Source organism: Triturus cristatus, chromosome 8 (genome assembly GCF_964204655.1).
Source record: "Triturus cristatus chromosome 8, aTriCri1.1, whole genome shotgun sequence".
NCBI classification, from domain to species: Eukaryota; Metazoa; Chordata; class Amphibia; order Caudata; family Salamandridae; genus Triturus; species Triturus cristatus.
Window position 1 is genome coordinate 14,932,292 of NC_140591.1, and position 10,085 is coordinate 14,942,376.

Below are 10,085 nucleotides of genomic sequence, written 5' to 3' on the forward strand. Positions count from 1 at the left end.
AACCTATGGTTTTTTCTGTGAATTTTTTATATATATATATATATATATATATATATATATATATATATATATCGCGGCGTTTTTCCTTTACGGAAATATTTCAGACGCACTCACGGGTGTCCAAATGGTTTGCTTTTATTAATTTTAACAGCAAAAAATAGCTGACAAATACCCTACGCGTTTCAGACTCTCCTAGACCTTTGTCACGGGTAACCAGAAGTTGTGTCAACATCATTATTTAACAAACAAACTCATTTGCGTCATTTCCTGTGGAATTGGCGCTCGGCATTCTGGTCATTGTAGTGCATTGGTTGGTGTATTTACAAGACAGTGAAAAATTGTAAACAAAATTATAAACAAAATTATTCTTGATAATAAGGAAGCTTCAATGAGACACAAAACATCATTATACATATTATCAAACTTTTTCCTTGTCTCTTACTGCCTCAGTCACTTTAAGAACAGTGAGGTACTTATGACCCAGGGATTTAGGTGTTTAAATGTTATTCTGTCGCCCTCTAGTGGGCCAATGAATGCGATTCAACAATTTTTCACGATTACCATTATCTTATGGTTTTGTGTGGTCTAGTTGTGTAATTATATAACCATATAACTATATAACTATATATTGCCCTCCAGTGGGCCTATACTCATTACATCCACCATTTTGAACCTGGTTCTAGAAGAATCACATTACATTTCCTGATCTTCATTATCTGCTGTATCTCCCAATTCAAAAGTGAACCTTTTAATAAGGTACATCCTAGCACTGCCGACTTCTATGGATGTACTCTCATGTTGTTCGAGGAAAAGAGACAAACGAAATAGAAAAATTACGGACAATAAAATTACGAAGAAAATTAGAGGAACGAAGACTTAACGGAGAGAAAGAAAGAGATGAGAAAAAGAAAAAAGGGGGAAAAGAAGAAAAAGGAAGAAAAAAGAAAAAAACAAAGAATGAAAAAAAGAGAAGAGAGAAAAAAGGGAGAAAAGAAGGGAAGGAAAAAGAAGAAGAAGAAAGAAAGAAAAAAAAGGAAAGAAAAAAAGAGGACAGAAAAGGAGAGGATATAGAAACATTATTATTATGTGTATAAATATATACACATGGAAACTAATCATTTTGGAATCACTGATTTTGTGTCTCATTGAAGCTTCCTTATTATCAAGAATAATTTTGTTTATAATTTTGTTTACAATTTTTCCGTAAAGGAAAAACGCTGCGAATTTAAGAGTTTGTTTGGCCTCAGGTGTGCCTAATAAAAAATCATTTGTTGAGCACTCTGTAGTACGTTCCATTTGTTTAGCAACCCTCCAGTGGGTGTTGATACTGTACGTCAATATGGGACCAATTCATCGCCCTCCATTAGGCTTAAGAATAAGACTCTGCATGTCTACGATAATACATCTGCAGTGCCCGTTCAAAAAAACAAGGGGTTTGTTTTTGCGGGACCGGCATTTTTCTTCTCCGGTGGCGCGTTATCCCACGCGGCCTGGAAACGCCGCTTATATATTCACAAAAAAGACCTGCAGCTTCCCATTCCTGCATATCGTCCCTTGCCTTACGCGTTTCGAATCCTTGTGATTCTCATCAGAGGCCCGTGCAGCAGTCCTTTTACATCAAACCACATTACCCTGCTTGAGTTTTTAAAGAGTTTGTTTGGCCTCAGGTGTGCCTAATAATAAAAAATCATTTGTTGAGCACTCCGGGAAATGTAATACGTTCCATTTGTTTAGCAACCCTCCAGTGGGTGTTGATGCTGTACGTCAATATGGGACCAATTCATCGCCCTCCATTAGGCTTAAGAATGAGACTCTGCATGTCTACGATAATACATCTGCAGTGCCCGTTCAAAAAAACAAGGGGTTTGTTTTTGCGGGACCGGCATTTTTCTTCTCCGGTGAACGGGCACTGCAGTCTCGCCAACGGAGGAGCGCGTGCAGGGACAAGCACACCCTCTCAATCACAAACTCTCTAGAAGTACTCACGGTACCGGGACTGGAGAAGGAGGCTCCGAGATCGGGTCAGGAAATGCCACGAAGCAGTCAGGACTGAGACTCTGGAAGGAATATCCGACACCGCGACTCACATAGCGAGTGCACGGACGGAACTATGGAAGCCGGAATCATGGTGCACGGAGCATGCCTTTGATAAAGGAGCGAGAAGGCTCTGAAACGCGTCAGGCACGGACTGAAAATGATCGGTATGAAATGCCGGTTCTTTGAATAAATGGATTTGTCAATCACTCGCTATGTGAGTCGCGTCCTCAATGCAGGGGCATTTCTGTGGAGATATAGTACACGGGTGGCCCACCCGTGCAGGATTGCACCGTCCCGAAAACACATGCGGGATCGTCAGATTTTGAACTGGTCAGAGTCTGAATACGACACAGCGAGGAAAGGAAGTTGGAACCGGACTTTCATCCTGAGACCCACTGGAGGGTTGTAAAACTGAGTCCGTTTTAATTTGTTAATTGCACCAAACCCACTGAAGGGTAAAAAGCAGGCGTTCATGAACTACAGTTCCCAGTGTGCACTTTGATGAATTCCGTAAGGCGGGCACACCTGAGGCCCATAAAAGTGAAAGCACGGACGGAACTATGGAAGCCAGAATCATGGTGCACGGAGCATGCCTTTGATAAAGGAGCGAGAAGGCTCTGAAACGCGTCAGGCACGGACTGAAAATGATCGGTATGAAATGCCGGTTCTTTGAATAAATGGATTTGTCAATCACTCGCTATGTGAGTCGCGTCCTCAATGCAGGGGCATTTCTGTGGAGATATATATATATTTATATATATATCCACACGAGCAGGATAGCCCCAAAGGAGTTCAACCACACGAAGATTGAAGTTATTCGTGCCGTTTATTTGGAAACTTGCTGGCAGGCAGAAAACAGGCTTCAGACATCAGTAAATCAAAGTGCCAGACGCGTTTCAGGAGTTAAATATTCCCTTCTTCAGTGGCAAAGCATCGTGACTAAGAGCAAAGTTTCTGACGCACCTTTTATATTCATGTCACCTGCCTCAGTGGGCGTTGCCTTTTTTGTATGACTGATACGAGCGCACCCACTGGGGATTACCTGGCGCACTACATTCACCAGAAGGCTTTGAGGAAGGCCACGCCCACTGAGGCAGGTGATTTGAAATAAATAGCGCGCAAGAAGCAATGCTCTTATCCGCCATTACTTGCCACTGATGAAAGGAAAATGGGACTCCTGAAACGCGTCTGGCATTGTGATTTTTTGATGCATTCGTTTGTCGGCTGCCTGCTTGCAAGGTTTTCATTAAAAGCACTGAACTACGCATCTTCTGGTGGTTGCACTCCTTGGGGCTAACCTGCTTGTGTGGATTTGAATCGGCTGTTGCCCAGCCGTGGAGTGAGACCCGCTGTGTGAAAACAGGTCCGTGTTGGCGCCACGATGGTGCTACAATTTACGGAGAGAAGGAAGTTGACGCCTGTGCAGGACTGGTGCCAGCTTGTTCATTTGAAAATCTGCAAAGCAGGGCAGGCATGCCGTCGAGTTAATGCTCTAACCCACTGGGGTAATAACTTTATTTTATTTTGTATGACTGATACGAGCGCACCCACTGGGGATTACCTGGCGCACTACATTCACCAGAAGGCTTTGAGGAAGGCCACGCCCACTGAGGCAGGTGATTTGAAATAAATAGCGCGCAAGAAGCAATGCTCTTATCCGCCATTACTTGCCACTGATGAAAGGAAAATGGGACTCATGAAACGCGTCTGGCATTGTGATTTTTTGATGCATTCGTTTGTCGGCTGCCTGCTTGCAAGGTTTTCATTAAAAGCACTGAACTACGCATCTTCTGGTGGTTGCACTCCTTGGGGCTAACCTGCTTGTGTGTGTGTGTGTGTGTATGTGTGTGTGTGTGTGTGTGTGTGTGTGTGTGTGTGTGTGTATATATATATGTATGTATGTATGTATGTATATATATATATATATATATATATATTCACTGAAAAAACCATAGGTTTCACACATGTTATAGTTAGCGGAAATTTTACTGATAAAAAACCAATGAAATTCCCCCGTTATAGTTAGTGCAGGAAACTATAACTCACGCGACCGCAATCCTCTGCTGATGCTAATACTGTATAAACAGCCTTATGCATCAACCCAAAATCCAGTCGGTAAAATACCGATTCGGTAATAGCTCCCGGTATTAAGGAAAAAATGCCCAATCCCAATGCATCAACCCAAAAGCAGAAATCGCTATTTAAGGAATCCTTAAATAGCTATTCTTTAAATAGGGATTCCTTAAATACCGATTCCTTAAATAGCGATTGCATTTAAGGAATCCTAAAGTGAGATTCCTTAAATGCAATGCATCAAAGTTAAAAAATTAGCGATTTCGCTAATAGGGGGAGCAAATTACCATGAAGATGAACTGCATGGTAATTTGCAAAAACTTTGAAAAATGCACTTTTGTGCATTTTTCAAAGTTTCATGTTGCACACACACATGCCCTTAGAGCATGTGTGTGTGCAACATATGTGCACATATCATTTTCAGGGGTGCAACAGGGTGTCCTTTTGACACCCTGGCACCCTTGAAAGTGCTCCCGCTATTAGCGATTCGGTAATACCGAATCGCTAATACAGACTGGCTTTACATTCATTCCTATGGGCCTCCAAGCCCATAGGAATGAATGGGTAGGTATTCCTTATTACCGATTCGGTATTACCGAATCGGTAATAAGGAATATTAAGGAATCGCTATTTGAATAGCGATTCCTACATGCATAGCCTTTTGCTATTCCTTATTAGCGATTCCTTATTTTTCGCTAATAAGGAATCGCAAATGCTAATGTTGATGCATATGCCCCTTAGACACTTATTTGCCCATGTCTTCTTCCATAAATTTTTAGCTATACATATATTACAAATATTTTTTTTTCATAAAGACACATATGTCATCAGCAGAAGATTGCGGTCGCGTGAGTTATAGTTTCCTGCACTAACTATAACGGGGGAATTTCATTGGTTTTTTATCAGTAAAATTTCCGCTAACTATAACATGTGTGAAACCTATGTTTTTTTCAGTGAATTTGCAAGGTTTTTTAAATGTTAATTCCTAACTATAACGTGTGTGAAACCTATGGTTTTTTCAGTGAATTTGTACGTTTTTTTAAATGCTAAGTTACTTTACGCCATTCGTGGCGTGCGCGCCCACTTAACGCAGTTCGTTCCGTGCGCACACGGTGCGCTTCGCGCACCGCGCGCCCACTTTATGCAGTTAGTGCCGTGCACGCACGGTGGGCACGCGGTGCGCGTAGCGCACCGCGTGCCCACGTTACGCTAGATGGGCCTTGTACGCACGATGCGCTTCGCGCACCGTGCGCACATGGAGGACATATTATGCGCTTCCTTGTGATAGGTAATCTGTTGAAATTTTTTGGGGAAATGCTGTGCTCTTATAAGCCATGCACAAATGGTGGCATTCGGCCACCATTTGCACACGGGGTGGAGAGAGTGTGGATTTTTTTTAAAAAACATTTGTATCCCTACGGTAAGCGTAATAGGTGAAATTTTCGAAAAATAAAAAATTACCGTTTTTTGCCTTGGGGGATCTTTGAAGACTCAACTAATATGGTTATGTGCATGGGCACTGTCTAAACAGCCCCTTTATATGTTTTTGGCATTTGTTTATCAGCTCCCCCCTCAGAGTGCGAGAGAGAAAATGGCGGCCGCCGCTTCCTGGTTTCGACCGATTCGAATGTTTACTAAGATCTAAGGGCCAATCAGAATCGCGCTCGCGCACGCCACCGTACGCGTACGGTAAGCGCACCGTAAGCGCACCGTAAGCTGGCTCAGATATATATATTGATTTAAAGGCTATTTTCTCAGAATCTACTGAACAGATTTACACCAAACCTACAAAAGGCACTTCCTTGACCTGAGGACTACCTCTCTGCCAAATTTCAAGTAATTCTGTTCAGCCGTTCGGGCTGTAGCTGTGTCTAAAGGTCCTATGGAAAAATGCATGGGAAAAACGCGTTTTGGGACCCCCCTTTTATCTCAGCCCCCGCTTGACGAATCCCCCCGAGACTTTCAGGGTAGGAGCGGAGCGTAGCGCCCCACCTATTTTGAAAAATTTGCAAGGATTCGTCGACCGGCGCAAAAGTTATTCAAAATAGAATGTTGCGGATTTCCTATGGAAACGTGGTCCTAACTATAACTACCTACTGGCGACTGCCAGTAGGTAATATATATATATATATTCTCCCCTACCTGTGGTCACCACCAGTACGTAGATTCCAAATGAATTTTTTTTTTTTTTAACTTGCCTGTATCTTTGCCACCGGTTGAAAATCTTCCCGAGATTTACCAAAAAAAAGTGTCGCAGTAAGTCTTGTTGTGCATGGGTAGTTTCGGGATGATCCGTTAAGTGGGGGCAGAGAAAAAGGGGGCTAAAAAAAAAGTGTCTTTTCCCTTGTTAATTCCTATATGACACATAGTTGAACCCGCAGCCAGAACCGCTGGAAGGAATTATACCAAATTTGGCACAAAGGTAGATGTTGTTACGCAGATTGTGCTTTTTGTTCTTTGGTGCAAATCCGTTCTGTAGTTTTTGAGAAATGTAAGAAGAAAAAGTTAGTGATACATGTCGCCGCGAAGCCTTCGCCAAAAAAAAAAAAACTAGCTCGTGCAGGGGAATGCACAGCTCTGATTGGCTGCCAACACTTCAACCAGGAAGTGCTGACAGCTATCTTGGCGCGTGGCATCACCGAGTCCCCCCCCCCCAAAAAATGAAGATATAGAAAAGGGGGCATGGTAGGAATACCCTGACCCCCAAGCCACGGTCTACTTCTAACATATATCATGTGAGTGGCTGTGTGACTGTTTCCTTGTGTGTATGGTTGTGTATGTGGCTGTATGGGTGTATAAGTGGATGTGTGAGATGCTGTGTGACTTCCTGAATTGATAAGTGGTGTGTAAATGGCTCTTTGGTTAAGTGAGTGGGTGTGTGAGTGGCTTTATTCGAGAGTGAGTGTCTGAATGGCTGTATGGGTACATGGATGTGTGAGTACTTGTATGGATGTGTGAATGGGCATGTAAGTGGGTGTGCGAGGGCTTGTATGGGTGAGTGAGTGGCTGTGTTGAGAGGCTGATTGGGTGAGTGGGTGTGTGAGTGACTAGGTAAATAAGTGGGTGTGTAAGTAGCTATATGGGTGAGTGTGTGGCTATGTGACTGGTTGTATGAGTGAGTGAATGGTTGTGTTAGTGGCTGTATGAGTGTGGGTGTGTGAGTGGCTGTATGGAGAAGTGAATGGGTATGTGAGTACTGGTATACGTCTGTGAATGGATATGTGAGTGGTTGTGCGGGTGTGTGAGTGGGCATGGGAGAGGCTGTATGGGGTTCAGAATAAGTGTGTGAGTGGTTCTGTGATGTCACTGACCATGGCGGTTTTTTCAGTGAATTTCCAAGGTTTTTAATGTTATTTGCTAATTATAACATCCCTGTAACCTTTGGGTTTTAAAAAAATGTTGGGAGTGAATTTCAGTTTTTTACTGTTATTCCCCAACAATAACGTCCTAGTAACCTTTGGTATTTTAAGTGAATTTCCAAGATTTTTAAAATTCTATTTCCTAACTAACCTGTAACCTTTGAGAGCGACTGAGTGTATGAGTTTCTCAGTAGGTGTGAGTGAGTGCATGAGTATTTCAATGGGTGTGTGCATCTGAGTGGGTCTGGGAGTGGCTCCATACGTCTCTAACTGTGTGTGTGTGTGTCTGAATGGGTCTGTGAGTAGGGGCATGAGTGAGTAGGTGTGTGTGTCTGTGAGTGGGAGTTTGAGTGGGTCTGTCAGTGAGTAGGTGCGTGAGTTTGTGTGGGTCTGTGAGTGAGTGCATGCGTGTCTTAGTGGGTCTGTGAGTGGATGTATGAGATTCTCAGTGGGTCTGTGAGTGGGTGAGTGTGCTCTTTCACCCTCCTCTGTTTTGCCTTTCTGATGGCTTTTCTGGCCTCTGTTTTGTCTTTTCTGCTAGTTTTTCTGCCCTCTGTTTTGTCTTTTCTGCTCGCTTTTTTGCCCTCTTATTCTCTGTTTTGCCTCTTCTCATTTTTCTGGCCTCTGTTTTGCCTTTATGGCAATTGGGAGGGGGACCGCACGGCCCGCCTCCCCAGGCCCAGGAAATCCATCAACCGGGCCTGGCCTCTTTCGGCTGGGTGCCCTGGATCTTGCCCAGTTAGCAATCAACAGGGGTATACCCAATTAACCCTTTATAAACCTGGGTAAAGGACGTCGTTTTATACAATCAGGAAAATGGTATAAAGGAATAAATACAAAATTATTTTTAGTAGAGCACGTTTAATTACTCTCTCTCTAATTATTACTTTAGGAGAATTATATCAAAACATATTTACACTCTACATAGATAATGGCACCTAATCAAGAAGAAAGCAATATGTATACACAAAGAATATACATACACAATAACATGACATTAATCACAACATACAAAAAGACATCAATATATAATACAATAACCCCAAAGCAAAATAATTTCCACTAGTATCCTCCTTGCAACTCTGAAGGGACCACTAAGAGGTAGTCCAGATAGTACACTTAGTCTTTTAACTAGTGTAGGCCATCCCACTGTACCATCATGCAATGTCAAATCATCACTATATTTCCAACAACTCCTCCTTTTGAAATGTCTACGCGACCACGTTTCGGCCTTAATCCTTCTTCGGCCTCCCCAGGACAGGGTTAATACATTACTGTACAAACAATATCGCAGATTAGTCCCGCTGCCACAATTTCACTAGAGACGGCAATTTCTAATTAACAAGGTGCTGGGGAAGATTATGCACCTCCCTAGCCCAATGGCGGACCTCCCTCACTCAAAAACGCCAGTGCCACTAGTTCGTTGTCTTCCTCCGTTGGCTAGGTCGTAATTCAAATTGGACTTTTACGCGAATCTCGGGTCCGGTCACTTCTCTGATCCTCTATTATCCACCAGCCTCCAAAATATATCCTACCCAGGGCACATGGTGTAGTAGGAGGGTGGTCGCTGGAGGAGCCTGAATGTCCCCACGGTCCTAGCTTAGTCTCTGCCTCCAGCAGGTGCCGGCATTGCCCTGCATGCAGGGAGCTGCTAGAAATGCAGCTGCCTGCATGCAGGAGCACTTCTTCATCTGTTTCCCTGCCCGAGCGGGGTTAGTGCTTGTCTTGCTTGGCGGGAGCTGTGAGTTCCTGCCAAGCGAAAGCAAACTGCTCTGTGGACACACTGGGACACCCTGGGGGGTGGCGGTCCCCAGGGCCATTAAAAACAGCCCACACGGCCCCCCTACTTTACTTTTTACAGGCTGGCCCCTGGGAGGTGGTGATCCCTAGGGCTGTATATGGCCCGGGAGAGGGGACTTTTTAAAGTCATTTGGCCACGGGGAGGTGGAGGTCTCCAGTGGGGTCTGTGCAGCTCCCCATTGCTTTGGGGGGGTGGTAGTTGTCCCTGGGGCTTAAAACTGCCCCAGGAAGGGGGGGGGGGGGGGGAAGATCCACGCGACCCCCCCCCCCCCCCTTCCATTTAATAATTTAATCCCACTGAGGTGGTTGTCCCTGGGGCTCAAGGAGCCCAATTGGGGGGTGGGAGGGGGTCTACCCGGCCCACCCTCCAGTATTTGAATAAAGCCCCAGGGAGGTCGTGGTCCCCAGGGCTCAAAGAGCCGCAGGAGGGGGAGCACGGAGGGGAAACATGTGCGCCCCCTCATTTTCTGTTTTTGTATGCCCCTGGGAGCTGGCTCACCTTGAGGGGCTCAAAGAGCCACAGAAGGGGGGCTGTTGGTGCCCCCCTCCTTTTCAGTTTACAAAAAATAAATGATGCCCCCGGGACTTGGCTCGCCCGGGGGCTATACAGTAAACCAGCGCGGGAGCCCACACATTTATTTATTTTTTCAGCGGATTCGCTACTTTACAGCAAAAAATCTTTTTAAAATGCTTTTTGTCCTGTTGGGGTGCCAGGGAGACTCCAGGACCAGGGCTACAGGGTCGGAGTATTCCTAGCCTCTCCTTTTGTTTTTTTGGTGACTGTGTTTTTGGGATTCCTCTGAAGGAGAGTCCCAA

The 10,085-nt window shown here is 44.5% G+C and overlaps 1 protein-coding gene across 2 annotated transcripts in view; it reads right to left on the bottom strand.

Annotated features, from left to right (window-relative positions):
• The window catches only part of LOC146799842 (pregnancy-specific beta-1-glycoprotein 7-like), a 400,772-nt gene that overhangs the window by 124,228 nt on the left and 266,459 nt on the right, over nt 1–10,085 (bottom strand). The window lies entirely within an intron of this gene.